This window comes from Rhodnius prolixus, unplaced genomic scaffold (genome assembly GCF_049639745.1).
Source record: "Rhodnius prolixus isolate KJV_2025 unplaced genomic scaffold, Rpr scaffold_13, whole genome shotgun sequence".
NCBI lineage: Eukaryota > Metazoa > Arthropoda > Insecta > Hemiptera > Reduviidae > Rhodnius > Rhodnius prolixus.
In genome coordinates this window covers 7,878,376-7,901,319 of record NW_027411583.1, presented here as the reverse complement: position 1 = coordinate 7,901,319, position 22,944 = coordinate 7,878,376, and the positions used below count along the sequence as shown (strand labels likewise).

At 36.5% G+C, this 22,944-nt stretch overlaps 2 protein-coding genes across 4 annotated transcripts in view; one reads left to right on the top strand and one right to left on the bottom strand.

Moving 5' to 3' along the window:
- LOC141448055 (uncharacterized) overlaps positions 1–22,944 on the bottom strand; it is a 326,177-nt gene that overhangs the window by 141,597 nt on the left and 161,636 nt on the right. The window lies entirely within an intron of this gene.
- LOC141448056 (uncharacterized) overlaps positions 1–22,944 on the top strand; it is a 251,173-nt gene that overhangs the window by 70,414 nt on the left and 157,815 nt on the right. Inside the window, exon 2 of the mRNA XM_074116097.1 lies at positions 22,247–22,326. The gene's annotated coding sequence lies outside the window, so the exon portion shown is untranslated. The remainder of the gene's footprint in view (positions 1–22,246; positions 22,327–22,944) is intronic.

Genomic DNA, 22,944 nt, shown 5'->3' with positions numbered 1-22,944 from the left:
CTGTAAAGAAATCATCTGGCGTCTGTGTGAATAAGGGGCTGCTTATTCAATTTTTGATCCTTGTACAGTAACAGCTCCTTCATTCGCGCTTCCTTCATTCGCGTTTTCACTATTCGCGGATTAAAAAATTGCGACCCAATTCCTATATTCGCGGATATTCGCGGAAGTAAATTATGATAAAAGGATTCCAATAGGTATCCAACCCAATATCCTTTGTAAATGCCGTCAAAATGGACTAATAAAAAAAAGTAAAACAGATCTTATTACAACTTTGCCTAAAGTATGTTGTTAAATGATATCGCCGAGGACTTTGGCATATGCCGCCTTCGCCGCGATCGGTGTTTTTGAGAATGTAAACGCACAGAATGAAAGCAACCTTATTACTCAATGAATAAAGTATATTTTTAAATGTTGCTGTTCCGTTCTATGGTAAAAGCCGCTTTGCGTGTTCTATTGTTTCGTCTTTCACATTCGTTACAAAAATTGTGATCGAGTAACACGTCTCTACCGCTATTTTTCTAATTTATGTCAACTAAAAAAAAAAATGAGAAACGAGTTTCGACACGAAAAAAAATCTGTTACCGCTTAAAGTGAAAATAGAAATGCTTGATAGTTTACGCCTTGGAGAGTCATTTGCATTCATATCACGCTCATTCAATGTCAACGAAATCAACTGTACGATCGATAAAAAAATCCGAAGATAAAATAAGATCGTCTGTAGCTTCAACTTCACTGTCAGCGAAAATTGTTCGTGATCCAGCAATAGGAAAAATGGAAGTGGCGTTGTCATTATGGATCGAAGACCGCATCCAAAAAAGGGTGCCCCTGAGTGGTCCAATGGTCCGGGAGAAGGCAAAGTATCTTTACGCTCATTTTAAAGAACCTGATGGTAGTTGTAGTGGCAAGTTCAAACTTTGACTGCAAACAAAAGCTTTTAAAAACTGCCAAGCAAGAGGAAATTACAAAATTCTTCAAACCATTGCCTCAGCCTTAAGATAATTAATCAAAATGTTCAAAAACTTCAATTAAATTGATTTTTTTATATATTAGTTTTTTTTTATTTTGTCAGCTAGGAACGTATCCCCTATAATCCCATATAAATTACTATTCCGTATTCACGGTTTCTGTATTCGCAGCATATTTATGGAACATATACCCCGCGAATAAAGAGCTTTTACTGTACTGTACTCTTTCTTCAAAGGCTACGTTTGCAGGTTATTTCGTACTCCTGCAATCGTCGTCTATTGCCCATTACACCGGAAATGTTAGTTTTGGGGCCTCTTATTATCTTCCAGAGAAATACCTCCCATTATTCAGCCTCCCATTTCTTTTTTTGTAGAAAATCTATGGAGAAACCTTCATCTACTTTTGGATTAATTTCTGTTGACAATGAACCAATTGTTAGCAACCAACTTTGGCCAAAAACCAACAATAATTCACCTTTTGCTCGTTGCATATTTCATGGGATACATGCGGGGGAACAGCATCAATTTAAAAATAAATTTATTTATTTTATCCACAATTTGTTGATCTTTAGATTTTTTTTATTTTATTTTGTATTTTTCTTTTTGAGACACGTCAAATTCTGAGATCATTGAGGTCTCCAGAGCTTCAGTGCATTACCGGGACTCTGGATTGTATTCTCTCGTTACAGACAACACTCTCCATCATCGGACAGTGTGCTGTAAGAAGCTACGGGCGCCAATGACCCTAGTTTTTGATGAACCCAAGATCTCGGCGTGGGAATCCCACTGGAACGTGGGTGGGAAGAGGAAGGGAGGATTTCAGGATTGTGTTGACTGGATAGAATTTAGCAATTAAAATTTAAATTATTAAGTAATTTTGAATCTTTTAAACTACTTTTGCTTAATACTAAATTTAAATATAATTCAATTTTTGCCTGTTTAATCGTTAATTATGCTGAAAATTCTATTATTCTTATTTAACATTAATAGCAGGCTAGAGCGTTATTGATTTAATATCTATTGATTTAATAGGTCACCACTATATAATCAAATATTCAATAGTTGTGAACAAACGCTTTTACTTTAGAACAGAGTGCGAAATTATTTCCACCAATCGTTTTTCCCGTAAAGAAGAAGTGGACTAGCCACTTCTTCAGGGATTTTTGGCGTCCCTGCGGGTTTATCCTTAGCCTAAGAATACAAACAATACAAAATACTGACACTTTCAACATACACACTATGCAGAAAGGGTCGGTGGAATTACTTTATGCGTGATTAACTTCAGGATTTAGGATAGGAAGCCTGCAAGGGCAGGCTTTAGTTTACGATCATGCACAACTAACACTAAATTAATGTTTACTTCAATATATAATTTTAATCATATCCTTGTTTTAAATAAGTCATTAGGGCGCCACGGTAGCCGAGCGGTTTTAGGCCAGACCCGCAAAGCTAAGATGTATTGTTGGTTTAGTAGGTTCGATACCCGGTCTAGGTCTTGGATTTTATTTAATGGTTAAAATGAGAATTTATAGTAAAGTATGTTAGGCGTTCATAGGCTAGACCCGCAAAGCTAAGATATATTGCGGTACTAGTCTAGTTCTTGGATTTTATTTAATGGTTAATATGAGAAATTTATAGTAAAGTATGTTTGCTTGTCGCCTCCGTCCACGACACCTAATTTGGTAGTTGGACGTAAAGCCTGCCTGAAAAAATAGGCAATTACTTTACTTTTTACTTTACTTTTACTCTAAAATTTTACAAATGATTTTAAAAAATCTTTTTACGTACAGTTTCTGAACAGAATTCATTCTTTTGGGTTGCAGTTTTGCCGTTTCTCAAGACATCTTGAAACGAAGGAAAAATACCCGAAGCTGACCAATGTTCACAAAATGAACTGTCAAGAAAATGATATTTTGATTATTTTTTTACTGGTTCTGCAGATCATAACTTAAGTGAAATATACTTAAGGTCTTCGGTAATGAATTGAATTCAAATTTACATCCATTTATAATCTATAAAGGATCTCATCTGACCTTTTTTTTTGCAGAAAAGGAAATGGACAATGAGAGAGAGAGAGAGAAGGGAAGTGACAGAGTGAGAGAAAAGGAAAGAAACACTCAAAATTATAAAGAATAAACTTGGGACCGAGGAATTAAAAAACTAAAAATAAATAAATAAAAAATGAAAACAGAATTTTCCTCGCACACATCCACGTATTGTTTTCTGGGAAAATTATTTTCTTTTTAGAAAAAAAAAATCTGATCTAACAATTTTCCACCCAATTATGTTGTGCCTTAAAATCCTAATAATTAACTACAGCCAAATTCACTTCTTTTAAATTGTAATTACAATAATTAATTACAGAGCGGAAGAAGGGATAAGCGGAAGAAGAAGAGGAAAAAAGGGCTATTACAATATCAATGAGCTAGACTGGGTCTTCCTTGAGGAATAAACGAAAGGATAACGCCAAATAGGATATAATGAACGACAGAGACTCAAGGCTATTAGCAATATGGGGGCCGATGAAGTTTCATTGAAAGTAATTGTAATTTAACAGATCATCTCTCAATGGTTTCTTAAAGCAGCGATTATTGAGGCCATGAACCATTAATAAGCTGGTTATAACCATCCTGGAAGGTAGCGAATTGTTTAAAAGATAACCTATTCAATCAATTTTTGTTTTCTCTCTCTCTCTCTCTCTTGTACAAGTTTCCGCTCAATAAATATGGAAGCAGCGACATTATGATTTGAAAACTGATTGGTTTATTTATTTGGAACGATTCTCTTCAATCAATATCATCGCCTGACGATAATCGTTCCAAAAACAGAAGACATACCTCTGAGTTTGTTTAACTTTTTCTTTTTCGCTATATTGACAGAATTATCAAATTTTCCGCTAGCAAATTTAAAGAAAATTATTTCATAAAGAAAAAACTAAAAAAACATCAGTCACATTAGGTATTTGTGCACAGTGTTTCTTACAACCCACAGTTTTTCTTGACACCCAAATTGAAATTTTTCCGATTCACGACAAGGAGACGCCCCCCACAGAGAAGCAACTGAATGGTAGAAGACTTTGTAAAATTTCCATGGCCTCCAGTGAATTCTCCCGCATCTACCCCCCCATTACTTTTACTAGTGAGCCACTGACGTGACACCAATACTAAAAACTTGGACTTATTACCACTACTACCATGTAACGTTTCTACTCATTTTTTATTCCTCTTGCCAGATCTTCTTTCTTGTTTTGTTTTCAAGTCACGCCATTTTCAACTACTTAATTTAATTTCTTTAAATTTCACCATTATTTGATTTTGAATTTTTTTTCATTTCGATTGATTAGATGGAAATGAATTTTTTGGCGCTTTATGTGCAATATTTTTATGGGTAATTTAATTGGACCCAAAAATTTAAGCTAGCATAGTTCTGAAGTGACTTAATCTAAGTATCCAACTGTTGGTATGGTACTCTCCGTGTGGGACCGGCTGAGAATAGTCCCACGGTATCCCCTGCCTGTCGTAAGAGGCGACTAATAGGGGACGTGTACGCGCAATACCTGGAATGGTGTAGTAAGCCCAAGCTGACACCAGGAGGGTGTAGAGAAACCTGTAAGCCATGAGCTGTGCATGGCTGGGAGAGTGACCATTATAGGCCTTCAAAATAGGAGACAGAGTCCCTTTTAAATGGTACCACGGGATCTCGTGTGCCACAACTCGCTGGAGTTCTGTCTCCAGGCTCACCAGAGTTGAGGAAAGGTTTCGTGGTGGTTGTGGTAAAGCAGGGACGATGATAGAGTCCCTGTGGGAGGAGGATGGTCGTTTAGCATTCGGGAATAGTTGCGCCACCTTCTCATTCATCGCGAGAACATGTTACTATGGTACTACGGTTGTATATCATTATATCGTTACCGGATACAAAAAAAAAAGAAAAAAAAAAGCGTTCATGTTTTTCCGGAAACAAAAAAAAACGCAAAGGGTGCAGATCAGCTGTTTGGGGTTTTCTTCTTCCTATGAAAAACGTAAAACTTACTGCAGTGGTTGTAGTTTTCCTATCTCTTACGTATTTCCAATCTTGCGGATTTCCAATTTTATGTTTTCATCGGAAGTATACGTCACTGAGATTTACTTAGTCGGAAAATATGTTGTTGTTTTTTTTTACAAAAAAACTAGTTATAACGAATTCATTTAAAGTTGTTTTCACTAATAATAGATCTGTAAGTTTTCTTTAAAACAATTCTCACGGGAAATTCGATCAAGGAGGCACCTCTGGAAGAAGGGCTGATTAGGGCTCTCTTTTAAAGCGTTTTTACTGTTAATTGTACGATATTAACACCTGTATAGTATGTAACACTTAACTTTTTAAACTGTTAAGTTTTTGTTAAGGAAATTAGCAGTTATAATTTTGGAGGAAGGGCCTTACATAAATGGGGCTAACTCCTCTCTTATTCGATTCACAGCTTTGAGAACCCCCTCCAAAAGATAAAAAGCACATCTACATTAAATTCCGAATCGAATGACACCTCATTCATGGAAATCAGTTCACGCGGTTAGGCGGTACGTTGTTTACAAAAAAAAGGTTACAACGACAGACCGTATTGGCTCATTTTCTGCAACTGTTTTCTCAAAATCTATCAGAAAATCTATCTGGGTTGTTGCACAAAAAAAAAAAAATACAGTTATAAAGGAGGATTTGCCCTATATTATAAAGAAAATTTGGGAATTTAATCTTTTATAGAAAAAGAGAAAAAAAATTGTCAAAGTTAGGTGTTTTTCAACGTTACGCTTTTTTGTGCAGTTTTTTGACGATCAACCCTTATACAACTGTCCTACCGGAAACTAAAATTTCTAAATTTGGGGAGAAATGTCTGCCCGGAAATGCCACTTTCCCATATAGATTTTCTCTTAAACTACTCCTATGATTTTATTGAAACCTTATACGTACCTCGTACAGCGATTACAAATATATAAACTGCGTTTAGTTTTGCCCATTACTATATTTATTTAAATACATTCACAAATACGAGTAAATAATAATAATAAAAAAGGCAAAGTTAGATTGGTTCATAAAAAAAAAAAGGCAAAAGAAGTGTCTTTGTGGAATTAGATTAAGCCCGGCGTAAGGTGATGAAGATTAAGGAAAGCAGTAGTAATGGAAAGAATATTAAGGACATGAAAACTGGCAAAAGATAATAAAGCCGGTGAGGAAGATTAACTGTTGGAAATGTAATAAAGAAGGGGCAGAGAGGAAACGGAATGTCGGCACAGTCAGTGTGGAATTCATAGACGAACAGAAACTGGGCGATGAGATGAACCTTCCCGTTTCTACGTAGAAGAAGTCACACTGACTTTTATTAGTTCATTTCCACACTGAGCTTTTCCTGCACTACTACCACGGACTTCTCTAACTTAACTGGGGAAATGGTTAAATCTAATTTCACTATTTATAAGCCATTATTTTATTTGTAAAGTTTATGCAATTATTTATTTTTTGGGTGTAAATTTACACAATAGGATTTAAAAGAAATAACAAGAACTTAGTCGACTTCCGGCGGCTTGGCATATAATCAGTTTAACCACCATTAATTAAATTCGACTTTAAAAACCATTAGCACAATCAGTCTTAATTAAATACGGATGTAATTAGGGCATGGTGGTAAGGATTTCCATTAATTAGAACTAAAACAATCATTCATGTTAACAAGATTTGTGAGGAAATGGGTCTGGAAGCTGCGCAAAGGAATGCATAATGATCTAACGGAAGTTCGGAGATGCTGGGAAAGATTGTCTTCGCTAATGGTATTTTTTTATTTTTTTTTTTTAAATGAGGATCTTCAAACTGGGGATACATCTTATTTTTGAATGCCCAAAAAAAATTCGTCCTAAATTTGGATTAGAGATCTATTCGTATCCAGTTTGGCGGAAAAAGTAATAAATAGTGAAAATATTGGGCGGAAATTAAGTTATTTGGCGAAAGCTGACTTGTAGGCTTAATCCGTCAAGGCCGTGTGGTTATTAGGATAGTTGTAGGCCTATTAATCAGGCCACTGCAGGCTCAGGAAGCACGTGCAATGCATGGGTCTAGCGGTTGATAGCCTTAGTAGATTCTGTCAGGAGCAGGAGCAGGAGGAAACGGGCACTACACGTGTTGAGTCAGTGCGAAGGGCTTGTCTGGCTAAGGATGTTACTTCCCGGGGAGGAAAAACCAAGGCCTGAGGAGCTTTACACCAGGAGCCGCTCTCCAGAATTAAGAGACTGATTAAAACGGACGGGTCTGGTGGGAGCCACAATAGATCCGTTGGTTTGCGGTGGCGTAGGCCTTTAAGACCGCCCTACTAGAATCTATCTATCTACACAATGGGCCTGGCAGATGATAGCCTTTGTAGGTTCTGTCAGGAAGAAGAGAAAACGTGTTGCACGTGTTGTGTCAGTGTGAGGGGCTTGTTCGGGCTAAGGATGTTACTTCTCAGGGCCTGTGAGCTTTATCCAAGAGTCGCTCTCCAGAATTAAGAGACTGATTAAAACGGACGGGTCTGGTGGGAGCCACAATAGATCCGTTGGTTTGCGGTGGCGTAGGCCTTTAAGACCGCCCTACTAGAATCTATCTATCTACACAATGGGCCTGGCAGATGATAGCCTTTGTAGGTTCTGTCAGGAAGAAGAGAAAACGTGTTGCACGTGTTGTGTCAGTGTGAGGGGCTTGTCCGGGCTAAGGATGTTACTTCTCAGGGCCTGTGAGCTTTATCCAAGAGTCGCTCTCCAGAATTAAGAGACTGATTAAAACGGACGGGTCTGGTGGGAGCCACAATAGATCCATATGGGTCGCGATGGCGTAGGCCTTTAAGGCCACCCTACTACAATCTACCTATCTAAATTCTTTGGCCAAAAATTATCTTTCGAAACCCGTAACCGTTTTTTTTTTTAAAAAAAACGCATTTTCTGCAAGACCACAGGTAAAGAAAAACTAAATGCTTTATTATTTGAATTTATTGCCGAGATTAGCTCAATAGTTAGTGCGTACATCTTACAAACCTGGGTTTCAAGTCTCAGCCTGCTCGAAAGTTTTTCCTATCCTAGGAGCCTCTTAGAGGTAACTGTCCGATGATGGATAGTGTTGTCTGTATTAAGACAATTTCCGGAAGCCATCATTTTATTGCCGTACTATTTATTTTATTGATATTTACAACTGCAACAATTGTTGTAACAAGTAAATGTGGGTACATGGTTACACAATATCTGGAATATTTATTTATTTATTAAATATTGTATTTACAATAATAATATTAAAGTAAATAATTAAAATGGAAAATTGAAACAAAGGAAATGATGTTGAAAATTATTAAGACGCAATAACTTGCGGACACAAGATTATTGCACAGTAAATTGTTTTGGTCATTATTTTTTTTTTAACCGGAAAATACATTTTCCTGAGAGAAATAATTGGCTGTTTGTAAGGGAAAATCATGTTTTCTTTTCTTTTCTTTTAGTCCTTGGGCAAAACACTAATCTTTAGAATCTTGAATGAGCTTTTTAATTTTTCCATTTTCTTCCTCTACCTCTCTCTCACCTTTATGGAAAACTTGATTTTTACTTAGAGCATTAGCTCACTAAGTTGGGAGAGTCCTTGCGTGTTGCATATCCAAGACTGTTGCAGATTGTATTCAAATTGCACCTATGTATATACTGCATATATTTATTAATAATTGATCTGTGGAAATAAAAGATAATAATAAATCTTTCAAATCACAATAAATATTCTTTTAACGGTTTACAATTTTAAACTTTTTTAAAAATTTGTCTGTTTGTACGTGTCTCCCTCTCTTCTCCCTCTCCCACTCCCTCCTCTGGCTGTAAGGTCCTCGAAGGGCCTTGGCCTCCTGTATCAACCTTTCACCAAAAGTAATTCTCATCCATGTCCTTACACCCAGACTTCTGTCTTCCTCTACATCATACAGCCACCTAATCCTCGGTCTTCCTCTTTTTCTCGCGCCCCCCCCCTCCTGGGTGTTCATTCATTATTTCCCCGGGAAATCTGGAATCTTCCATCCTCATTAAATGCCCTAGCCATCTCAATCTTCCCCTCCTTTGATCCATCCTACTAAATCTTGCTCCTGGTACAGCTCTCTTATTTCTCCTGTTCTTCCTAATTCTGTACCTTACCCCCCCTCTTTCACTGGGCCAAAAATTTTCCTTAGAATCCCGGGCATTAAGCAGTACGTGGCTCCCTAAAAACACTTATTATTAAAAAAAAAAAAAAAAAAATTGAGATATTTAGTTCAAATTTTTTTTTATTCCGCTTTGGAGTCATCAGAGGATGGCACCATCAGCATTTCGATCAAAATCGATCGAAAGGAAATACCATTTTTTCATTGAATTGAAGGGAAGAAGGGAAGATGAATTTTTTACAGGGCTAGGAACAATAGTTGGGAGCTTGTGCCCTGTAGACATACGCAGAAACCTTAAAGTACCATCTTGTAGGGTTTTCTATAAGATTTCTGCTGGACCTTTTTTTGACTTCTATGGAGTTTCTAATTTTTTTTTTTTTACATAAATCTCATTTCCTTCCTTTGAATATTGAACACATGCTATGTATTGGTCTACGTCAGAGTGGAAACAAAAAGCTATTCGGAAGATTGCTAAGTTTTTCCGTCTAAAGCATTGAACTCTATTTTGGTTTTAACCCGAAAAGCGAACATGCTTAGTTGGAATTTCAACTGGTTTTAGTCACAGGAAAGACTTGCAACGTAGTCCAAGTATTGTCTTCAAAGTATCTCGATGGTTGTTCACTGCAGCAAAAGACTAGTTTTTTTTTTCTCTTTGCTTACGATGTAACCTATATTTTTCTCACATTATGAAAATATATTATAAATTGTCAAACCTATATAATATAGAAGGCTCACTTTTCCTACTTTTCGTGGATACGATCATTTACTTTTAATAGTTAAAATTTAAACTTCAAAATTAGAATTTGTATTAACTTTTAGTGAGCATAAAAATATTCAATTACCAGTTTAGTTCAATTCAGCTTCCTGTAACTCAATCAAGCCGCTTAGCCACGTCCTGAAGAAGGCAATCAATTTCCCGAAACGTTGGCAAAAAGACGAAGTGTTTTTGTTTTTTTGTTCTGGACCGATTCCTCGCTAATTGAATCCTTAATATTAATAATCAAAATTAGGTTTGTAATAAACGTTTTTAATACTTAAATAAAACGTGATCACATAATCAGATACCTGATAACGGAACATCCCTTTTGGAAAGCCGATGGACCAGTTATGTAAACCTTGTATTCCCAAATCTTGATTAAATCGTAGTTATCAGTTTAACTAATGAATAGTAACTAATGAATAGTACGCCTATTAGGACTAGACAGTAAACAATTTATCCTGGTCCTTCTATAGTTTGGGATTCTGGATCAAAATCCATTTAATTAATCCGCTTATTAATGGATTGTTTTACAATAATAATGTAACAGGACCATAATTGTGGGATATAAGAGGAGAAACCTGCTTTATTAGACATTTCTAGTGGAGTGTAGTTATTGTTATTACAATAATAGTTCAATAGTTGTAATTATTATTTTAATTTTAATTCTAGATAACTTTTTGGGGGGAATATTGAGGGTGGGGCCAATAAATTCACAAACAAACTTTCTTCATACCAACGTTTCGGTAAATATGTTACCTTCTTCAAGGTATTATAAAATTTGTGGAGTTTAATGTTAAGCTACATCATCAGCAATAGAAGGTAATATAGAAGATGGTAATATATTTACCAACATAGTAAAGAGCATTAAGCTGGGAAGACTAAGCTGGTTGGGGCACCTCCACAGAATGGACCAAGGTAGAGCACCTCGCATTGCCTATGAAGGGCATCCCGAAGGCAGAAGGCCTAGAGGGAGGCCAAGACTAAGATGGTTGAACAAGGTGGAGGAGGACCTCTCCAAGTTAAATGCGGGAGGATGGAGAAGGAAAGCGAGTGATAGAACGGCTTGGAGTGAATTGTTGAAGGAGGCCAAGGCCCTACAAGGGCTGTAGAGCCATGGAGTAAGCGAGTAAATATATTTACCGAAACGTTGGTGTGAAGAAGGAAAAATTTGATTGTGAATTTATTGACCGCACCTCAATAATTCCCCAAAATCAACAAATTGACAGTAATCGAAAATCAAAACTAACATTCATAGATAACGTTATCATTTTTGAGAATAGAGTAAGGTTCTGAATCAAGTGGGCGTATCCGGTGGTGCACCTTAATTTTTTACTGTACAAGCTCACTCTGAGGGGAGAATCTGTGCAGAGGTAATTCTCCCCAGTTGTCGAGGTAATTGCTCTGTTCACATGATGAGGTAGTCGGTGTTTTTTAATAGCCTAGGAATGAGAGGTGGTAGGACCAAGGAATCTAGAATGGGAAATGCAAAGATTGGTGGAATGTTTTCTTTTATCAAGGGATCAGAGGGATACTAAATTTTTATGAAAAGGGAAAATTTCAAGATCTTTGTTGATGGAACCAATAGCTCTACATTTTGGACACGTAGGATTTTAGAAATGAAGGGATTATAATCTCTGAAGGTTTGGAAATGTTTGGTTGAACCTAAAAAAGTACAATCCCATGTGTCCAGGTTGGTTTTGAAATATAGTATAGTTTAGGTATAAGTCGTTTGTTGTTCGTTGAGAGACTGGATCTGGGGACAAGTAGTCTTTTCAATTGTCTGTAATGTAAAGTGAACTTTCTTTTTTTTAGTCGTTCCAATTCAGCCTTTTTTCGACAATCAACTGCCCTAAGGTAGCGGATTATATTATTAGTGTGCGAAGTCGGGGATTAAATTGTAGTAAATCCTAGATAGTTTAGGATTTAGTTTCATTGAGCTGAATTTTCCTCATTTATTTTTTTATAAACAATACTTCTAAAGATCTAAAATGGGATTGAAGTTTTCGTCGTGCCATTATTGAATCGCTGCTGCAAATGCGAGAAGGATAGTTTCTGATTGGTTTGGGGCGTACGCTGTTGAGCCTTCAGCTATAAGGCACCTTTAAATTAAATACCAAATTTTAATTTTCCAAATAATCGATTTTTTTTTCAATGATTTTTCGGTTTTTGAATAATGCTGAATACACACCCCCATATGCAGATCGATTTCTAAAACCTTATTTTTCTCAGCATTCCTTCTAAACCGGGTAAACATTTACTCCTCAATACTTAACACTTACTTAGTCTTGTAATGAAAATTAAAGAAGAGAACAAATAATAAAAGTAATTTTACTTCTATCATTAAAATTTTAGGATAAAATTAAGGAAAACACGTAAATGGTTGGCAGTAAGACTGACAAACAAATATTATATTGTTCTAAAGAAGCTTGTTACCACTAATCAGTAAGAAACTAAGTTGAATCCAAACTCTCTCTGGGTAAACTTGTACTGTAGGCTGCAACACACACACACACACAGTTTTAAGCTGTATCAAGCTCAAGCTTAACAATGGGCAAAGTAGTAAGCTGCCTTTTTAGACTTGTTTTCCAGGCATAGTTGAACTTTATTCTTGTTAAAAGGGTAGTGGAAATCTTACCAGATTTTTGGGCATCCCTCCTCCATACAAAGAAAACATGCTCACAATTGAAATGCTTTCCTTATTTTCCGTCTTTTCTACTGATGAAATTTAAATGAAGATGAAAATTAACTTTATTCTAAATGTAGTCATTTACAAAATTCTTCAATTTAAATTCAGAGAAAGAAATATGGCGTTAAATTTTTCTTCACATTAAACCAAAAGTCTAAATTTCGAGTAACAAAAACCAAAAAAATCTTTAATTTCATAAATTAGTCGAAAAAATAACTCGCAGTTGATTTAAATTAAATTAAAACTAATAAATAATTAGTAAAATAGGCTAACTTAACCAGTTAAGCGTGTTTGACTTGTATACAGGGTCAAACCAAATCTCTATTCCAGTGCGTTCGACGTTTATACTCGTTGTGAAAAAATATAAAATTGCCACTAACTATAAAAACTCGTGATTTTAATAAAATACAATAAGCAATATTATTTGGTGGGGTGTTTCCCTTTATCTTACCAATAGAACTGCCAAGTATTTTATACGGAGAGGGATGGTGGGAGTCAGCCAAATGATAAGTGGTTGGAGACATGTTTGTTCTCCACATTAGAGATTGGGGAATAACGCACACAAATAGAAGCTCTCAACCGTTGGTGGAATGCCCGTTTTTACCTTAGAGATTCAGACCTCCAGTACGAGCATGATTTCATTTTCCCCAGAATTCAAAGCTCTTTTCTTCCTTGTAAAAGCTCTTGGCGTCCCTAGTTAACTAGGAGCAATGCATACGTGAGAAGCGGTGCAAGACGGTTTGAATGAGCACAGAATGCTCTGGTAATCTCAAGGCCCCAGAGAGATTGCAGAAAAAGTCGCTTGCAGTGACTATTATGACGTTGTAAACTTTTGGTTGTTTTGCCCCCTGCGTTCGACGTGTATACCACGTCATTGTCTGATTTTAGTTCCGCACACTGTAGGTTTGTTTTTTTTTAAAAAAAAAATAAATTCCACCCTTAACTGGTTCAGTTAGAACAAATCTTTGTGTGGTTCAGATTGTGTTGTAAGTTTGGAGCCCGAAGACATTGGTTGAGAAAGTTACTTTAGACTCTCTTTTATCTATTTGATATTTGGGAAAGCTATGTGATACATAATAAATGCGCATGAACTCTCTCTCTCTCTCTCTCTCTCTCTCTCTCTCTCTCTCTCTCTCTCTTACATGATACAGTCAGTCTACAATATAATACTGGCTTTTATTACGTACTTAATTTATTATAGTGGTAAGCTATGCGCCTATATCATCTAGTTTGAATTACAATATTAAAAGGGGCAGAGCGTAAATGAAATCATTGAGATATTCAATCAGTTCAAGGATTTAAGAAGTTTTCTTCCCAGATTTCAGTTAATGAGAAGCAGAATCTTTGAAACTCTCTCGCAGTAGTAGTGAGAAATAAAAGTCAAAAGACAAGAGATCTGTCAGGAATAAAATAAACATCCACCTTAAGACAACGGATTTAATGATTGACGTGAACTTATTTTTCTCAACAACTTATTGATCAAGACTTCAGGTTATTGACTTACTGAACTCAAGTTCATCGTACACACGCTCAATCGTTTGAGCTCAATGTACAATGTACAGGCGCCTAAGTTCTGTGCACTTAAGATAAAGATTTTTTTTTCTTCTTCTTTTAGGTCATAGGGTTTTTGGCTTGTAATCCAGCATCCATCATCTCTCATCTCTCTGAAAGCCGACCAAATGATATTACAAAATTTATCAGGTTATCATGGAAATCACCTCTTGGTTGTTTTCCAGTGTCTTTATCTTTCTTGTTGAACTTATGTTGTTCATGTAATGGACAGGTAAGTATGATACAGACGTTTAGATCAATAGTTTGTATTTTAATAATTGTACTAAGCAGCTCCCCATGTAAATTTTTATTAAATTTTCAGGTGTACAGAGGGATTTTTAATTAATAAATGTTCCAGTTAACAACCCATTCACAATTATTGTACCTGCAAAATAGGTTTTTATGAAAATTAAAAAAAGAATAAATAAATGCCTGCGGTAGAATACTATTGTTGCGAACAAAATGACGAGGCTATTTTTAAAAATGTTTTGACGTAATAGTTGACATTCTATTATTCATTGGGTCATATTATGGAAGCGGTAAACATACTTTGATTATGTGATTGGACGACTTTGTCAGGAAAAATAAAGTCAGGTATGTAAACGTACACGTACACGAATCATCTCTTACCCATAATTCACAAATTGTCTTCAAAACTTTGAAAGGTTTGAACCATATATTCAAGTCTTTCATTCCAATTCGCTCTTGAAGAACTGCCCTTAAACGAATTTTAAGGGAAATGTTTCTACCTAAATCTGTAGATTTATGTGCCCGTAATCACTATAAATACGAGGTCGTTTGAAAAGTCCGTGCAAAAATAAAAACTACTTAATTTTTGGGGGTAAACCTTTTTTATTTTTCAACATAGTCTCCTTTTAGGCTTATACACTTCGTCCAACGCTGCTCTAGTTTGTTGATCCCTTCCGAATAATAGGATTTGTCCAAGTCTGAAAAATAGCCATTCGTTTCTGCAATCACCTCCTCGTTTGAATAAAATCTTTTTCCCGCCAGCCATTTCTTCATATTGGGGAACAAATAGTAGTCCGAGGGAGCCAAGTCTGGAGAATAGGGGGGATGTGAAACGAGTTGGAACCCTATTTCCATTAATTTTGCGACCACAACTGCTGAGGTGTGAGCTGGTGCGTTGTCGTGATGGAAAAGGACTTTTTTGTGGGCCAATCGTGGGCGTTTTTTCTTGCAGCTCGGTTTTCAAACGGTCCAATAACGATGAATAATATGCACCTGTAATAGTTTTACCCTTTTCCAGATAGTCGATGAGGATTATTCCTTGCGAATCCCAAAAGACAGACGCCATAATCTTTCCGGCCGAAGGAACGGTCTTCGCCTTTTTTGGCGCAGATTCCCCCTTTGTAACCCATTGTTTAGATTGTTCTTTGGTCTCAGGAGTGTAGTGATGTATCCATGTTTCATCCACAGTGACGAAACGACGCTTAAAGTCCTGCGGATTCTTCTGGAACAGCTGCAAACCGTCCTTGCAACACTTCACACGATTTCGTTTTTGGTCAAGCGTGAGCAATCGCGGCACCCATCTTGTGGATAGCTGTGTCATGTCCAAATGTTGATACAAAATATTATGTACCCGTTCATTCGAGATGCCCACAGCACTAGCAATCTCACGCACCTTCACTCTTCTGTCATCCATCACCATATCATGGATTTTATCAATGATTTCTGGAGTAGTAACCTCAACAGGGCGTCCAGAACGTTCAGCGTCACTTGTGCCCATATGGCCACTCCGAAAATTTTGAAACCACTTATAAACTGTTCTAATGGAAGGTGCAGAGTCACCATAATGTTTATCAAGCTTCTCTTTAGTCTCCTTTCATAAAGTAGTGTTTAATCAACACACGAAATTCTTTTTCGTCCATTTTTTGAAAATCACTCGACTTCCTCGATTCAAACGAATGCCAAACACAAAGAAATAGACCGATCTGGCTGAAACTTGGTGTGTGTTCTTCCAAGAGATGCTACTAACTATACATAACCTCGATACGCGCCAGTAGTGCTATCTCTCTGACTTTGCACGGACTTTTCAAATGACCCTCGTAGGTTTCAAGGGAAATCTTTAGCGAGAAAAATCGATAAAGTTTGCAAAAAAAATCTGTTGGTTAAAGAGTGGTACTTTTTTGTTCAACTTTAACTACTAAATTTTATTCTTCTCTATAACTCAGATTTAAAACATTTTCAAAAACAAATCTATTACAGAAAATGGGTGGAAATTTACTCATCCCCAAGAAAAGTTAAAGGAAAATTCTACTTCTCTATACAGTCCTTTAAAATTCATTTAAAAGCATTTTCGGAAAGCCGAGGGGATTTTATTGCACAATAAGCTGACTGAGATTTTATCATAACTACTCTGCTCACCATTTGGCACTTATTGGCATTCAAATAGATCCCATTTGTTCCTGCGACAAGGCATTAATAGCCGAAGCCAATCATATCATCTTGGCCTGCAGGAAGAACAAGAACGGAAGGGATCAGCTATGGAAGACAATATTAAAGACGAACTGCCCACTTCCGGCCAACTTAAACCCTGTACTGATTTTTTTTTTTTTTGGCATTGGCTTTCGCCATATAGCCAGCATCATCTAGGTGCTTACTAACCTCATTCGAACACATTCTCTCAATAAATTACAATCACCCTAATCACTGAAACTACGAGAAGCTATGTACAACTACACAGCACGACCATTTCTACATCTATACATAACATATTTACACTATACATTATACAGATGGGTAGGCCATTATCACTAGAATATCTCTCACACTCCATTCTTACTTATAAATACATTCGCTTCGCACATTCATCCTTCTACTATATACCACTATTTGCATATACTACAGCTAATGGTTGGATCAGTGCTCTATATTCCTGTCATCCTTATAGCTTAACCGAAATTAAAATCACGTAATCCTTCTCTAATCATTTTCTTCCATTCGTTCTAATCAGCTATAACTTTTAAATACATTCATATTTCTCAACTAGCTCTGCTACAGATTTAAGCACATAGATACTGGCTTACCCACACATTTACTAAGGCTTATATGTCTACATAAGGACAAATAAGATTGAAATACGAAGTCTGTCTAAAAAGTATCCGACCTTTATTTTTCCCTCGCAAAATAAAGACGATAGCACGACGCCATGTACTCAGTAAAAGAAGACACCTTCATACGCATGTGTGAATTTTGTGACCGCCTTCCAGCGCGTCAGTCGCCTGTGGGCTGTTTCAAAAATAGCCGCACATCAGCGGAGAGTGACCAGCGTTCTGGCAGGTTCCAGACTGCTCGGAGTGCAGCCGTTGTTGAGACTGTGCGAAATTTGGTGATGGCAGATCGTCGCTTGACCGTGCGGGAGATTACCCAAGAGGTTGGAGTTAGTGCAACTTCAAAACGAAGGTCCTTTCGTTCCGGCGACAACAACTCGGACACTCTCCGCTGATGTGAGTGAGGCTATTCTGAAGCGGTTGAACCACTCCTTAATTTGTGTTTCACCCATCGCTTTGTCTCCAAACACTTGCTGAATCTTACGAATTGTTTCGCTTTGAGAATCACCAAGCTTTTGACAAAATTTTGATGCAGTGCCTTTGCTCAACTCGTTCACAGTCATCTTGAGAGAATCGGATCCGGAAGTTGGAGAATCGGTAATGCGACGAACACGTTGGGTAGCACCTCACTCAGCGACCCACAGGCAGCGACTGACGCGCCGGAAGGCGGTGACAAAATTCACACATGGGCATGAAGGTGTCTTCCTTTACTGAGTACAGTGGCGCCGCGCTATCGTCTTTATTTTGCGAGGGAAAAATAAAGGTCAGATACTTTTTAGACAGACCTCGTATAACTTACACGCAACCCTACGGACAGTGACATTAAAACTATACATACTAACAGACAAACCAACCGCTACTTAAAGACAGACACTGAATGATGGCAAGTTTGTGATCCATAAGGCCAAGAAGTAAAGAGGAAGAAACAATTATTCTTACTAATACTGAATAGGATGTCAAGGTACTACTAATAAATTTTGGGGGTCAGGCAACTGAAAACGGATATACCTGGTGAAACCGACAATCTGCACGTTTTGCAGTACCTTCTCTTACTTAGCAGGAAGAGGAAGTTAAGAGAAGAAAGTAGGGTTGGTCGATGATCTCTTGTAGGCACCAGAGCCTGTAAAGATTTTTTGCTTGTCCTAAAAAGGCAACTACGTAATCTAGTGTGAACATCCGCAGTTATTTTTATTTTTTTTTGTTTCTTACAGTCATACTTCCATTTCGTGTGTATTAACCGTAAGAAATATATACGAGATAGTGAAGTGGCAAAATAACGATCAAATACGCCCCACCACACAACACAATGGCGCCATGATATACATGATCTTCTTGCAATTTAATTGAAAGAGTAACCTTAGCTCCGCCCGCTTGTAATTCTACCATGCTGGCGGTTTTCTGAATGAATAGCCAGATATGGAAGAGGTGGATTTTGTGTGGAACTTTCACTTGATGCTACTGGTATCCTTCCTTTCCTCCAACTCAACAGGGATCACCGAGGCTTTTGGTGTCGGTTTGTAAACTGGGGAAGAGTGGTGTTCTGAGTGTGGAAAATGCGGTATTTGCTACAGCGGGGAGGGGATAATGTTGCCTCCAATAGCCTTTCAGGAAAAGGGAGCATATTCTATCTTTAACAAGGATCAACACCCCACCTTCTCTCGTTCATCAATGTTATTTTATCCTCTCGCACCTGGCCTGACCATATCAATGATAAGAGCAGATACGGGGTAAGGAGGGACAAGTATTCGGCCTGTATCATAGCCTAGATAAAGGAGTTTACCAGAAGAAGCACACTGATCCCTTGTATTAGATGATGGTGCGAATGACAGATCAAAGGGGAAAACCGCTAAGCTTCATTAGAGTTTACCCGCCCCAGCATTCCTCTTGGCCTTCATCTTTTGCAAAAAACTTCGTCTCCTATCTCTCTTTTTATACAGTAAAAAAAAAAAAAATCATATTTCTGCCACAATAATAAGGGAAGAAAGAAGCACGATGAAAAAAGAAAGAATGAAAATTGATGCACCTTGGGTTTTCATTCAAACAGAATTTTCCAACAGCCCTCCTTCCCCCCCCCACCAACCACAAGAATACACGAACATAAAGCTAATGATGACAGAGAATACAAAATTTAAAATTGAAATAAAGAGCTCTCCCTGTCTCTCTTTAGAGAGAATTATTGCTTTCATCAAGCTTTCTTTAACATTATTTTCCACCATGACATCACTTAACAAATATATTACAATTTACGTCAGATATAGATTGATTTTCATTTATCCATAAACCTGTTACAATAATTATATTATACTGGGGACAGGGAAGGGATTAGCTGAGTGGTTTAGGGTATACTGGGGATTCCAACGGGGAGATCTCGGGTTCCAGTCCAGCTGATGGCCCCTTAGATTTCCTCTTCCTAGGAGCTTCTTTACAGTTCACTGTCCGGTAATGGACAGTAACGAGAGAATCCCGTCTGGAGGCCGGTGTGCACTGAAAAAAAGCTCCGGGTTTCAGAGACCTTAGATAGTGACGCGCCTTAATTAGAAAACAAATAACAATATGAAAACTGAATATTCAATTCTATATTGAACATTCGAAAGTAATTATAGATTCAGGAGGGAAGGGATTAGCTGAGTGGTTTAGGGTATACTGAGGATTCCAACGGGGAGATACCGGGTTTCAGTCCAGCTGATAGACCCTTAGATTTGCTCAACAAACTCCATTACATCTGTAGAAGTCATCAGGATTATCTTACTCAACGCCTGCTCTGGCTTGGAACTGCAGACCACATTTCGCAAACTTCAACTTCGTCGTACAAGAATTAGAATCCCTTTAAGCAAAAACCGTCTACTGAATCTCTTATCCTCAAGATCTTAATCCACTCTGCCGCGGAATAGCTATGTTATTCCATACATATTGGTATATTACATTTATAACAATCGTGTTCTCCCAACCAATTTTATTTATTTAGGAGGGGTTAAATAAGACTTTCTAAACTTCCTTTTTAGATATTTTAAGTATTAGGTATTTGAGTATTAACATCTAATCAAACTTCCAAGAAGATAGGAAATAAATACACCAGAAGTGCAATTTTAAAGAAAGGCTTTTTCTGTAATTTACTACGAATTTGCCATTTATAGCTGTTCTAATGGCGTACTTAAGCTTAAATGTCAGTTTGGCTTTTAATTATTTCTCAATCATTAGTTTGGTTCAGAGGGAATGTGTCGCACTCTATCAACATTATTATTAAATTGATCTTTTTATTATGCAATTCTAAGTTACAAGAAAATTCAATTATATTCATAAATTATGGTAAGAAAAAGTCATGAGAGTGTCCATACGAGATTCTTTTCATGAGAAAGTGAAGTGAAACTGTCGGATATTGGCGAAAACTACTCGAAAACAATCTTAAATTAATAACAAATTTCTTGAAAATTGAAAATATTTTTTTTAAAAAATAATTTGATTTTTTTTTCTTAATATCTACCTAAGATTAATATTCTTTCGAAAATAATCAAGAAAAGTTAATAAAATATGAGAAAATAATGAAAAATATAGAGAAATAAGAGATAGGTATTGTAGCACCATTGTTAATACGTTTTGGCCCAACCCATAACTGGTTTTCATTGGAAGGGGCGTGACTACACTAGAGGTGGGCATGTCCCGCCCACCGCATGCAACCGTACTACGCTGTGATTGGCCACTACTTTAAACATTGTAATTTCATAGAAATAATTAATTTAAAAATTTTTTTCCAACATTTCTCCCATAGGTATTTGATAAACTATCGATTTAAGCAAGAAAAAAAAAATCTCCTTTAAAATACGATAAATAATATTTCTTTTGGAATAATACTTCATGTTTTACCTGATTATTGATAACAGAAACAAAAAAGTTCAGAATTTGTGTTGTTTAATCGTGAAATAGTTAAATGAGAAATAGGCAAGTAAGACGCCATTAAATAGGCGTTAAGCTTACTTTACAGTCCAGACGGTGGAGAACTCTAGTGGCAATTTCTGTAAACATAAATGCAGTTACTACAGCTTGGCTATTTCTTGATTTTCTACTCAGTATTTTTTAGGTTTAAAAATTGAATTTGCTCGGAAGGTTTTTTTTTTTTTGTTCAGTTCATGAAATAGTTTCTTAATCATCTTGGTAACTCACAAGACTTTAATAGGTCAACCTTACACTCACATTTAACCATGTTGACGACTCACAACACTTATATAGGTCAACCTTACATTCACAATTAACCATGTTAGTAACTCATAAGACTTCTATAGGTCAACCTTACTCTCACATTTAACAATGTTGGTGACTCTCTAGACTTATATAGGTCAACCTTACACTCACAATTAACCATGTTAGTAACTCATAAGACTTATATAGGTCAACTTTACTCTCACATTTAACCATGTTAGTGACTCATAAGACTTATATAGGTCAACCTTACATTCACATTGAACCATGTTGTCGACTCACTAGACTTAACATATACATATACGATTATCTTACACTCACATTTAACGATGTTGGTGACTCTCTAGACTTATGTAGGACAATCTTGCTCTTATGTTTAACCATGTTACCGACTCACTAGATTTATATAGGGCAACCTTACATTCACATTGAACCATGTTGTCGACCCACTAGACTTAACATATACATATACGATTATCTTACACTCACATTTAACGATGTTGGTGACTCTCTGGACTTATGTAGGACAATCTTGCTCTCATGTTTGACCATGTTGACGACTCACTACTTTTATATAGGACCACCTTACACTCACATTTAATCATGTTAGTAACTCACAAAACTTATATAGTTCTATGTTACACTTATCTTTAACCATGTTGACGACTCACTAGAGTTATATAGATCTATCCTAGACTCAAATTTAACAACGTTGACGACTCATTAGACCCTTACATCACTTCTCTGAAATTTGTATGTTAGGTTTCGGTTCATAACATCTTGCCTTTTGTAGCTGATTTTATTCAAGCTGACTTCCAAAACTTCAATCTAATTTAGATTTTATTTTCTATGTTGCAGATTCTGGATTGTTTTTCTAAATAAATAAAAAAAGTTTCAACACCGCCTCCTGGATAAACAAGGGATATTTTAAAGATCAAGTAAGTTCGAACACTTTGAATTATTGTTTCATTTTTGCTTCTTTTGTATCTATTTTTTTAAGATGTTTTTCACACTCGCCAAAAAGTATTTTCTAAGCGTATTTTCTTAGATCAACTTAGAACAAATAGTTAAATTTTCTTTATAAAATGCAATGTTATATTTGAGAGCTTAATTCTAAATATTTCGAAGCATTTCCTTCTTGATTAATCCATCAGTCACTAATCTTTCTTAAGGTTTGTATTTCTAAAGTACACCGTACGCAAGTATCGTACTTTTTCGAATTTTAAATTACTAATTATTTAGAGTAATTAAGATACGTCATTGATAAGTTATTTACAGGCTCCTTGTACTCAGTTCTGTTTGAGTGTTAACTTAAGTGCAACACGTTTAAATTTAGCTCAAAACAAGTATCCATCTTAGGTTCTTAGAATCTTAGATTCTCCAAATTCATAGTAAAATCTTTGCGACCATTTTATCTAATCAACCAACTTGATTTTGTGGACTTACTTTGCGTGCTTGTTTGTCCTTCTACTGCTTTACTTACTAACAATTCTTTAACCAAAGGTCTTAAAAAAAAGAAAGATAAAAGTAAAGTAATGCCTACTTTTTCAGGCGGG